Below are 11,686 nucleotides of genomic sequence, written 5' to 3' on the forward strand. Positions count from 1 at the left end.
TTCCATATTTATACTACCATGCCCAATGCATGGGGTACTGAGAATCAAAAACCAGGGCCTCCTACATGCTAGCTGGACACACTACCCATGAAGGCACAGACTCAGGCCATACAGTCCTTATTTAGAACACCATTTCTTTGGAAGACAGTCGGGGGGGGGGGGATCTAGAATGACAGATTCCAAATCTTTTTCAAGACCTAGCCAAGAAGACTGCACACCTGGATGACTGTGGGCCAGCTGCCTTTCTTTTGACTTGATTTGTTTACAGAGAGAGAAAGCCCTCTGTGTCTCCATCACTTGCGCGTCCAGCGAGCTTCCTTCCTGGCCACCCTCCAGGCTCTTTCACATTACCGCATCAGCTCAGTCACAGACTGCCCACTGCCTCCATCCCTTTACGCCTGTGCACTCACCAGGACATCAGCACATTGTTGGATATGCTTAAAATCAGTTAAAGTACCTTCTTTGCAGGCATGAGGACCTGAGACTGTCTCCAGCCTCAGGTAAAAAGCCAGGAGTGGGTGCTAGAGAGATCTGTGTGGATTCTGGGGGCTCTCTGACCAGATAGTACAACTGAATTGGCAAATTTTAGGCTGGTTCTGGCCTCTGCCATACACACACACACACACACACACACACACACACATCAATTGTCATGTATCAAAACAACAAGTCAAGGTAATTCCAGACATTAGGTTGAAACTATATCATGAAATCTTTTTTGGTTCCTGTTTTGAAATTGTTTTTCTATCATCTCTATGTTACAAAAGGGAAATGCCCATTGTTTGAAATCCCCATAACTCAGCACCTCTAAGTTGAAACAAAAAGTCAGATAAGACTAAGTATTGTAAAAAGTATCTACTGATCTACTGCCGTGTGTGTGTGTGTGTGTGTGTGTGTGTGTGTGTGTCTGTGTATGTGTGTGTGTCTGTGTATGTGTGTGTGTGTGTGTCTGTGTCTCTGTGTGTCTGTGTACACACTGTGTCTGTTTTGTATTGATTGTTTTGTTTATGAATGAGGCAATTTATTAATCCAGCATACTTTGTTCTAATGCTTCTTGTTGGCAGCCACCACCTGTCTAGCAACCCTGTCCAGAGCTCTCTGTTCCAGAGGGGTTAGCTTGCGGCCCCATCTTGGTCCTTTTCCACCATTTTCAGCCCCTCCATTACTTGGAGGACCCGGCAAGCCACAGTCTTAGAGGCTCTGCTGATGTGGCGGAGCCTGACACCATTCCTCTACCGTCCTCCGTAGATCTTGGTCCTGGAACCAACCTTAGCATCATCTCAGAGGTACAAGTGCCATGCAGCAGAAGCTGCTCCTGTGTAGATCCAGGTTTCATCATGGGGCAAGCTCTTTAGGTTGGGCCAGGTGGACGACCATGTCCACCCCGTGGGGACTTGCAGCTCCCCTGACTTTGTGAGGAAGGCTACCAGAGCTCTGATGAACTCCTACGGGTCAACATCTTTCACAGTAACTCTAGGCATCGTGTGGCCTCTGCGCTGCCAGCCAGGGGAAAAAACAGCTGCTGTGGTTTTTTAACTACAGCTGTCACGATGCTTCTAGGACCTGGAAAGAGCATGTGGCATGATAGAAACCTGCTCAGGAAATCTGAAGTCTGCAAACCCTGATGGCCTGAGAGCCTTCTGAGCTGCCCCACCCCCCACCCCACAGATGGCTGGGTCGGTGCTGGCTGTCCTACCCGAGGAGCCCCGCTACCTTCGCCTGCAGCTCTGAAGACAAAGGGAATGTGAAAGATTCTGAAGATGAAATGTGACAACCGGAGAGGCTAGTTTAAGGACAGTAAAAAAACAGAGGAGTCTGGCCAGGCTGAGTTCCAGAAATCCAATTGATTTTCTTTCTCCCCCCGCCCCACCCCCTTTTTTTTTTTTTTTTTTTTTTTGGTTTTTCAAGACAGGGCTTCTCTGTGTATCTTTTCACCTTTCCTAGAACTCACTCTGTAACCCAGGCTGGCCTCAAACTCACAGAGATCCGCCTGCCTCTGCCTACTGAGTACTGGAATTAAAGGTGTGCGCCATCACCACCTGGCCAGGAATCCAATTGATGTGAGAGAGGAGAGATACTGCAGGCAAGGGACGTGGAGATCATGATGGGAGGATGTGCAGAGATGACTGGCCACACTAGTGGAAGTCCATGAACTGTGGACTGAGGGCTGTGGAGTCCCCATGGGACTGGACTAGCCCCTCTAGACACGGAAGACGGTTGTTTGGCTCGAACTGTTTTGGGGGCACCCAGGCAGGGGAATCGGGATCTGTCCCTCGTGCATGGGCAGGCTTCTGGGAATCCGGTGCCTGTGGTGTGATGCCTTGTACAGCCTTGGTGCAGTGGGAAGGGGCTTGGACCTGCCTAGGCTCGGTGTGCTGGGCTCTGCTGACTCCCCATGGGAGACCTCGATTTGGGGGATGTGGGGATGCGGGGTGGCTTGGGAACGAGGGCTGGCATGGGGGGGAGGGTCTGTGGATAGCATGAGGAGTGAAAAAAAAAACAGAGGAGAAAAGGAAAAGTTCTCTTTCTTGCGGACTAATCCTGTGGGTTTGGGTTTTCCCCAACATAGTGGCTTGATTTGGTTGCCTCTAAGTTCTTTAACCATAATGTAAAACCCTGTACAACACGTAACCCACACAAAGGCCACATGTATACATCATACAGGCTTTCAGAATTAGAGAGAGAGGGATGAGAGAAGGGGAGGGAGGATAGAAAGAGGAAGAAGGGCAGAAAGAACAAGAAAGACTGGTCTTCAAGTCACTACATCACTAAGGATGACTTCTGACCTCCCTGCCTCCACTCCCAAATACCAGAGTAGCAGGTGTCAGCCTCCATGCCCCACTTATATACAGTATTGGGAAAGGAACCCAGGCCTTCATGTATGCTGGGCAAGCATTCCACCAGCTGGATTTTGGAACTGTTAATACAAACCAACAAGGGAACCATTTCTCACTTGTTACCGTAATTTTGCAGCAACATCAGTTGTGTGGAATTCATTTACTAGATGATGCGATGTAGGAAGTAGAGACTCACGTTTGGAAGGCAGAGCTGGGAGTAACCTGAGAGATGCTACAACGTAATGTCCTCATGGGCAGATGGAGAAACAGAGGGCTTGAGAAGTGAAGAACAGGGGATGGGGTGTAGCTCAGTTGGTAGACCACTTGCCTAGCATGCATGTCTTAGTGTTCTATTGCTGTGAAGAGACACCGTGACCATGGCAACTCTTATAAAGGAAACCTTTTCACTGGGGCTGGCTTACAGTTTCAGAGGTTCAGTCCATTGTCAACATGGCAGGGAGTATGGCGGCACACAGGCAGACGTGGTGCTGGAGGAGTAGCTGAGAGTTCAACATCCAGATCCACAGGCAGCAGGAAGAGAGAGAGTCACAAGCCTACCTTGTAGAAAGCCCTGGGTTCCATTCTCAGCACTGCATAAACCAAGGTGGGTGATACATGCACTCAGGAGGACTAGAAATTCATTGTCATCCTTGACCACATAGAAAGTTAGATTTCATCTGGGCGGTGGTGGCCCACGCCTTTAGTCCCAGCACTTAGGAGGCAGAGCCAGGCGGATCTCTGTGAGTTCGAGGCCAGCCTGGGCTACAGAGTGAGTTCCAGGAAAGGTGCAAAGCTACACAGAGGAACCCTGTCTCAGAAAGAAAGAAAGAAAGAAAGAAAGAAAGAAAGAAAGAGAGAGAGAGAGAGAGAGAGAGAGGGAGGGAGGGAGGGAGGGAGGGAGGAGGGAGGGAGGGAGGGAGGGAGGGAGGGAGGGAGGAGGGGGGAGGGAGAGAGGAAGAAAGGAAGGAAGAAAGAAAGAGAGAGAGAGAGAAGGAAAGAAAGAAAGAAAGTTAGATTTCAGCTTAGTTAGGGTTTTTTTGTTTTTGTTTTTGTTTTTTTGTTTTGTTTTGTTTCTTTTGGTTTTTTGAGACAGGGTTTCTCTGTGCAGCTTTGTGCCTTTCCTGGATCTCGCTCTATAAACCAGGCTGGCCTTGAACTCACAAAGATCCACCTGTCTCTGCCTCCTGAGTGCTAGGATTAAAGGCGTGCACCACCACCACTGCCCGGCCATAGTTAGGGTTTTTATTGCTGTGAAGAGACACCATGACCATGACAACTTTTATAAATTAAAACACTTAATTGGGCTGGCTGGCTTATAGTTTCAGAGGTTCAGGCCATTATCATCATGACGGGGAGCATGGTGGTGTGCAGGCAGATGTGGTGCTGGAGCTGAGAGTGCAGCATCTTTCAGGCAACAGGAAGTTGACTGACTCACTGGGTCGTATCCTGAGCATAGGGAACTCCAATACCTGCACCCACAGGGACACACTTCTTCCAACAAGGCCATACCCACTTTACAAAGCTACACCTCCTCATACTGCCACTCCCTATGAGATGATGGGGGCCAATTATGTTCAAATTACCACACAGCCTGAGCCACATAGACCCTGTCTCAGAAAACCAGAATAGTGGGGCATGGTAGCTCATGCCTGTGACTCTAGCACCACGAGGCGGAGTCGGGAGAAGTGTCACAGATTAGAAGCTATCCTGTGCTACATAGGGAGACTCCATCACACCCCCTCCCCAAAAAAGTGAAGAATAATGAATTCAAAGTCAGAGAGATGGTCCAGAGAAGACCTGGAATTAGAGTCCAGGTCTTCTAAAACTAACTGTCTTTCCAGGTTGGAGCAACATCTCAGGAGTGAAGAAAACTTACTGCACTCGGTGTGGGGGCACAGACCTAGAATCCCAGCCTATGGGAGGCAGAGTCAGGCAGATCTCTGTGAGTTCAAGGCCAACCTGGTCTACGTGGTGAGTCCTAGAGTAGCCAGGGCTCAGTAGAGAAACCCTTTCTCAAAACAAACAAATGAAAAAACAACAACAACAACAAAACCCACTTACTGCATAATCACGAGGAATGGAGTTAGGATCCCAGCAGCCAGGTATAAGCCAAGCACCTTACAAATTCTGTTTGTAATTCCAGCTCTGAGGGGTCCAACACCCTTTTATGGCCTTCACAAATACAGAGATTTATGCAACCACCAGTATGTACACACACACATACACACACACACACACACACACACACACACACACACACACACATGCACACACACACACAAATAAACAAATCTTTAGAAATAATAATAAAATAACCACCCTTCCACTCTGAACAGTTGTCAGCACCCCTGGGGGGGGGGAGGAAGGGGGCAGGGAGTGCTGGAGCTGGGCTGCCTTCTCACCCTGAAGTTCGTAGGGGGCTGTTTGCCAACCGCTGGTTTGTGGTCTCCACACCTTCTGAGGTGTTTATGTTTCAGAATGGCTGTAAGATGGAGAGGAGATTAATGAAACGCTTTCCTTATTCCTGGAGCCCGGAGCTTTCGTTCTGAGACCTCTCTCGGTGCCCGCTCCTACCCCATCCCACCTAGCTTACTCTCAGTTTTATCATTTCTGAAACATGAAGTGTAGTTCATCCTAAGCTGTTGGCAGAAGGCACCCGGGAAGCAATGAGGAGCCCCCCCCCCCCCCGTGACCAAAATTCAAGAAAAACTACCTATTTGTGTCACTGTGGGCTGCTTCTGTTAAATCACCTTCCTGTCGTCTTCCCCTGTTTAACCTCATAAGCCCATCCTTCCAGTACTCACCTTGGGCAGAGACTTATGGAGACAACGGAGAATCTTGGCAGAAATGGAAGAGGAACTGTCGCCAGGGGGAGGAGAAAATGGATTTAGCTGACAAAAGGCGGGGTTGCCTATTCAGTCACGGGAATCAAACTGAGTTTTCCAACCTTACGTGAAAAGGGAATTTGATGGGGTGGGAAACGTGGGTCCAACATCTGTCTCTGCTGCTGTCCAGCGCCTGGGTGCCAATCACACACAGCGCCTGGGTGCCAATCTCTCGCTCTCGGGGGGGGGGGGGGGGGGGGGGGGGGGGGGGGGGGTCTCCTCTCTTTCTTTCAGGTTGGACCAGCCTAACTGCCCCTGTTAACCACCCTGAAGGTTAATCACACAACACCCACTGCTAGTAAAAAGCCTCAGAAGGCCTGGGGAAGGCATTGGGGAAATCAGCCAGGAGAGGGCTTGCTTGTAGAGGTTCTGAGCTCTGTTAAGTACAAACCAGAGTGCAGTATGTGTATATACAATGTGTGTGTGTGTGTGTGTGTGTGTGTGCGCGCGCGCGCGCGCGTGTGTGTGTGTGTGTGTGTGTGTGTGTGTGTGTGTGTGTGTGTGTACATATATATTTTTTTAAAATAAAATTTTGAAGGTGAACTTTCACTGCCAAAGTCACTGACTCAAGCCACACTGTCACCATGCCACTAGGAAAGACCTGTCTTTGCTTTTCCCTCAGATCCATCACGGGAATGAGTTTTTCCGACCCGTAGCTGTCCATTGCCTTTGGGAAGGTGGAAACTTGGGCTCCTTTCCTGGGACAGAATCCAGAGCATGCTCAGTTCAGAGTATGTACTTCCCAGTGGGAGGGTGGGCTCTGCCACGCCCGGAAGATGAAATGTTAATGTAAATTCACATCTTCTGTGTTTCTCCCAAACCTCAGACTTTCTTCCTGCAGACGTGTGAGGATCCAGGCCAGGCAGAATCGTCTCTGAGCCTGCTCCATGTCTTCCCCTGTGTCCAGGCCCAGCACTCAGCACTGCAGAGGGGAACCGAGCAATAGCTCGAGTGTTCTTTCTGCTTTTCTATTCTCTAGGGACTTGGTGCATCTAGAACATATTTTCAAATAGCTTTCAACTCCCCCCCCCCAAACCCCACTCCACCACCCCCACACCTTTGAGACAGGGCCTCATGTAGCCCAAACTAGACTAAAACTCGTTACTAAAGATGACCTTAAGCTCCTTTTATTTGTTTAATTGTTTTTCACTGATTTATGTAATGAATTGGGCAGGGCTCATATCACCAAGCACTTGTGACGGTCAGAACAACAGGGAGGAGTCAGTTCTCGCCTTCCACCACGGGGGTCTAGGGATCCACCCCAGGATTGTTAGCAGATAGCAGATTCCCTTCATCACTGAGCCACCTGACTAACCAAGCTTAAGCTTCTGTTCTGCCTGCCTCCACCTCCTGAGGGCTGGGGTTTTAGCATGTGCTGCCATACCCCATATATTGCTTACTGGAGATGAAGCCCAGGATTTCATATATAACAGCACTCTATCATTCCCCCTTCCCTTTCCTTCTTCCAGCCCCTCCCAGGTACCTCCTTTCTCTCTCTCAAATTCATGGCCTCTTTTTTTTTCATTTTTGTTATATATACACATGCATATACGTAGACATACACTCCTAAATACAGACTTTTTTTTAAGACAGGGTCTCACTATGTAGCCTTGGCTGGCCTGGAGTGTGCTATGCTGATCTGCTTGCCTCTACCAACTGAGTTACATCCCCAGACTAACTTTCAACTTTTCTTAAATAAAATTTGCTTTGGGAACCCTGCATAATGGCACTTTCCTTTAGTTTCAGCACTTGGGAGGCAGAGGCACATATACATGGAAGCAAAACTCTCATAAACATAAATAAAAATATTTTTCCCCAAGATGGGGTTTCTCTGTGTAGCCCTGGCTGTCCTGGGACTTGCTCTGTAGACCAGGCTGGCCTTGAGCTCTGAGATCCACCTGCCTCTGCCTCTCAAGTGCTAGGATTAAAGGTGTGTGTCACCAACCCAGCTTAAATAAATCTTTTTTCTTTTTCTTTTTTCTTTTTTAATTGGTGATTTGCTTTTGTTTGGAGGCAGAGCCTTACTCTGTAGCCCAAGTTAGCCTCCAACTTGAGGCAATCCTCCTGTCTCAGATGCTCATGTGCTGGGATTATATACCTGGTTTACTATGTTGTAAATTTCTGACTGATACCTGGGTTGGTTCTTCAGTTAGACTTAAGGACTTCAAAATATCTATCTCGTTTAGTTACTTACCCTGATATGTTTCATCTAAAAACATACAAGTGAACAAAAAAAAAAAAAAAAGAAGCAAAGAGGAAAAAAAAAGACAATACAACAGCTGACAACCCATTGGCGGTGATGACCTTTGTCCAGGGAGGAAGTTCAAGTCAAGTCCACAGAAAAGAAGTCCCTGGGCCGGCTGCTGGAGGGTGCAGGGCGAGGGGGAGAGGTGTTTCATACAGGAAATGCCATTTGCAAAGCCCTAAAGGTGTGAATGTTTGCGACACTTTGAAAGCACAGCCTGTTGCTCCACAGCAGAGAATGCAGGGCCTGAGGCAGAGGAGGCAAGCTGGGTCCTGAGCAGCATGAGGGAGCGCAGTGAGGCTGGACCGAGAAGGCGTCTTGGCAGCTCCTCCTATAAGACTGGAAACACCAGTGCTTGTCTGAAAAGCTGCCTTTCTGCACGGCGGGGACATTCCTGGCTTCTCTCACTGAGAGGGTGTGACTTTCCTTAACTTTTTCTCCAGACCAATTTGTTTTCTTCTTGGGCACCCAGAAAGACTACAGCGCCTGTACTCGGACTCCGGGCTCCGTGGAGCTTGGTCCCTGAGTGAGATATGTCCAGTGAAATGAATGCCCCTTCTAGAATCATCTACCAGAGAGCCCAAAAGCCCCCCAAAGCTGGCAGAGCCCAAGGAGAAAGAATTACAGGCCTTAGCAACTGGACAACGACCAGGGTTGGGGAGAGGGCGGGGCGGGGCGGGGCAGGGGCGGGGCAGGGGGCTTTCCACACTGTGAAGCTGGGAATGGGAGATTTTTCTGCTGTAGGATTTTAGCTAGCAGGCAATCCACTGGGTGAGGAAGCTCTCAGGGAACAGGTATGTGCGTGCCAGATATTGAGTCCCAGTGTGTGGATAAACATCAGCACCACTTGCTCATTTTCCTCTCGAGCTACGCTTAAGCCATCTTACTAAACTCTCCTGAGCTTGTTGGTGGCAGGTGTTCCGCAGCCGCTGCCATCTCATTCCAGCCCTGGCTGACCACCTCCTTCAGAGTGTAGATGAGCTGCATGAAACTAGGTCTCCAGGCAGCTTCTAAAGGTCCAATTCTGCTCCCCGAAGAAGATTTTTATTTCCAACACATGTCGTCAGGAGTCCCTTCCACTTTTCAGAGCCCTAGGGAAAGAGCAGACATGTAGGAAGTACGAATGCCTGCATGTCGATTAGATCGAGGATTTCAAACTCGGGACCAAGCATGGCGGGGCTCTGATGGAGCCTAAGACCTGTGGGTTCAGCCTGTCATAACTCACTTTGGTCTTCCTCTTTCAAACCTGTGATGTGGTGTCAGTGGTGTGTGCCTGACTTTAACCTGACCTTTTCTGTATATACACGTGTATATTTCGGGAGTACCTGGGAGCCACCATATGAAGCGGGTCTGAGCTCTGTGCTCCCTAGAAACAAGCCTAGAGGCGACCTATAGACATTCTTCCACCTGGAAAATCCGACCTAGTGGGAAATAAGGAAAATTAAAGACGGGAAGGAGAGCACCTTAGGAACAGGACGCTGGCCTGTGATGGATGGCCTCCCGTGATTTCAATAGCTGTTTCCCTGACTGTGAGTCCATAGATAGTCTAGAACAAATACTCAAAGTTTCTCTCATACGGTAATGTGAACCCTCCTCAAGATGCCTTAGGTTTTCTTGCACCCAGTGAAAGTGTGGCAGAGTAGTTCAGAGGGAGGTGAGAATGCTTCTGAGGGGTCAATATGGAACCTCCTGGGCTTGGAGTTCTGTGTGCCTGCAGCCACTCCTATACCAAATTTTACGGTGACACCACCAACCACCAACATCAATTTCGATGGCTTTTTTTTTTTTTTTTTTTTTTTTGAGGTAGTCTTATACATCTCAGGCTATCCTCAGACTCACTGTGTGGTCAAGGATGACCCTAAACTCCTGACACTCTTGCCTCTACCTGTCTCTCCAGTGCTGAGATCTCACGCATGAGTCACCACACCCAGTTCGTGCAGTGCTGGGCCAAGTACCCAGTTCCATGCATACTGGATAAGCAAGCACTGTGGCAGCTGAGTCCCAGGCGATTCATTCTTGGAAAAGCCCATAAATCCATTTCACGAGGTTTTATGATGATCACACGTGAGTCTCCTACTTTTGCTTTACTGGTAGCTGTTGAAATATGAGACAAGAGAAGGCTGTGAGCACGTCTACTAAAATCAGTGTTCCAGGGGCTGGAGAGATGGCTCAGAGGTTAAGAGCACTGGCTGTTCTACCAGGGGTCCTGAGTTCAATTCCCAGCAACCACATGGTGGCTCACAACCATCTATAATGGGATCTGGTGCCCTCTTCTGGCCTGCAGGCATACATGCAGACAGAGCACTGTATATGGAATAACTAAATAAATTATAAAAAGTAAATAAATAAATAAATAAAACTGTTATTTTAAAAAAAAATCAGTGCTCCAGTGTCAAAGTTTGGGAAATGACTCAGTATTCTGGAGTCAGACTCCTAGGATAAGAAGCTGACCCATGCCGGGTGGTGGTGGCACACACCTTTAATCCCAGCACTTGGGAGGCAGAGCCAGGTGAATCTCTGTGAGTTCAAGGCCAGCCTGGTCTACAGAGTGAGTTCCAGGACAGGCTCCAAAACTACACAGAGAAACCCTGTCTCAAAACAAAAAAAAAGTGCTGACCCTACCACCAGGTAGGCCTTTGGATGAGGCACTGAACCCCTCTGTGTCTCTGTTCCTCCTCTGCCTAGAGAGCCATAGCTGAGGCATGAAGCTTGTACTATCTGTAATCATCCATTTTCTTCTCATTTTCACCTGTCCCAGTAAACATCCTCTTCTCACACATTGCTGCTGGGCCATGGGACTTACCCAAATGGCTCAGGAACAGAGGAAACATTTGCTTCCTCCAAGTAGGGGAATTCACAGGTGGGGAACATTCTCACTGGCACAATCTGAGACCATTAACAACTCTAACATAGTTGCACCTCGGTGTGGACTGAGGGGATTACTGGAGCAGATCCAAGATGCAGTTCTCAGAAGGTCTAGAAGCACCATAACTCCCTGAGTTAAAAAAATCGCAACTCCCAAATTTATCTCTGACTGTAAGCTCAGTTGGTAGTGCTTGCCTAACACACACAAAGCCACAGGTTCAATGCCTAGCATCATCTAAACCAGGTGTGGTGGCCCACGGTCTGTAATTCTAGCACTCGGGGGACTGAGGCAGAAGGTTTGTAGTTCTTTTTGAGACGGGATTGTGTGTCCTGAGGGGTCTGTAATTTCACTATATATCCAAGGACAGCCTTGAATTTCCAATCTTCTGGTCTCTACCTTTGAATGCCTAGAGTATAGGTGCGCATTTCCCCACCCTGTTTGAACAGTATTGGGGGTGGAATCCAGGGTGTCTGCATGCCAGGCTAGCACTCTCCCAACTGAGTCACATCCCCAGCCTCTACCCAGGGGCTTTACATTAGTTTTTCACAATTATTCATCCTTTCCAACAATGCTGGTCTTCCTGGTGAATCAAATACATGGCCTTGCCTTGGCACCCTGAACTCAGATTAATGACTTGCTTTGACCAGTGGGACAAAAATGGATAAGATGTTTGTCATGAAACTGGAAGGTTTCAGAGGCTTCGCAGCTCTAACAGGATAAGAACTTGAGATTAGACTTACTTCCTGGTATCCAGCTTTGACTATTTCTTACAAAGTCACCGTGAATGGTGTTCACGCAGGAGCTGAAAAGTTGCATCGAATATAACCGAACGCCCAGGTCGCAAAATATTAGT

General features: G+C 48.4%; 1 long non-coding RNA gene and 1 pseudogene across 1 annotated transcript in view; both read right to left on the reverse strand.

Moving 5' to 3' along the window:
- The window catches only part of LOC114705771, a 1,929-nt pseudogene extending 89 nt beyond the window's left edge, over positions 1–1,840 (reverse strand).
- Positions 1–5,902, reverse strand: part of LOC114705772 — a 6,637-nt gene extending 735 nt beyond the window's left edge. Inside the window, exons 1-2 of the long non-coding RNA XR_003736438.2 lie at positions 5,642–5,902; positions 5,240–5,319 (exon numbers count right to left, since the gene is read on the reverse strand). This is a non-coding gene — a long non-coding RNA (uncharacterized LOC114705772). The remainder of the gene's footprint in view (positions 1–5,239; positions 5,320–5,641) is intronic.
- Positions 5,903–11,686: the final 5,784 nt, after the last annotated feature.

This window comes from Peromyscus leucopus, chromosome 5, assembly GCF_004664715.2.
Source record: "Peromyscus leucopus breed LL Stock chromosome 5, UCI_PerLeu_2.1, whole genome shotgun sequence".
NCBI classification, from domain to species: domain Eukaryota; kingdom Metazoa; phylum Chordata; class Mammalia; order Rodentia; family Cricetidae; genus Peromyscus; species Peromyscus leucopus.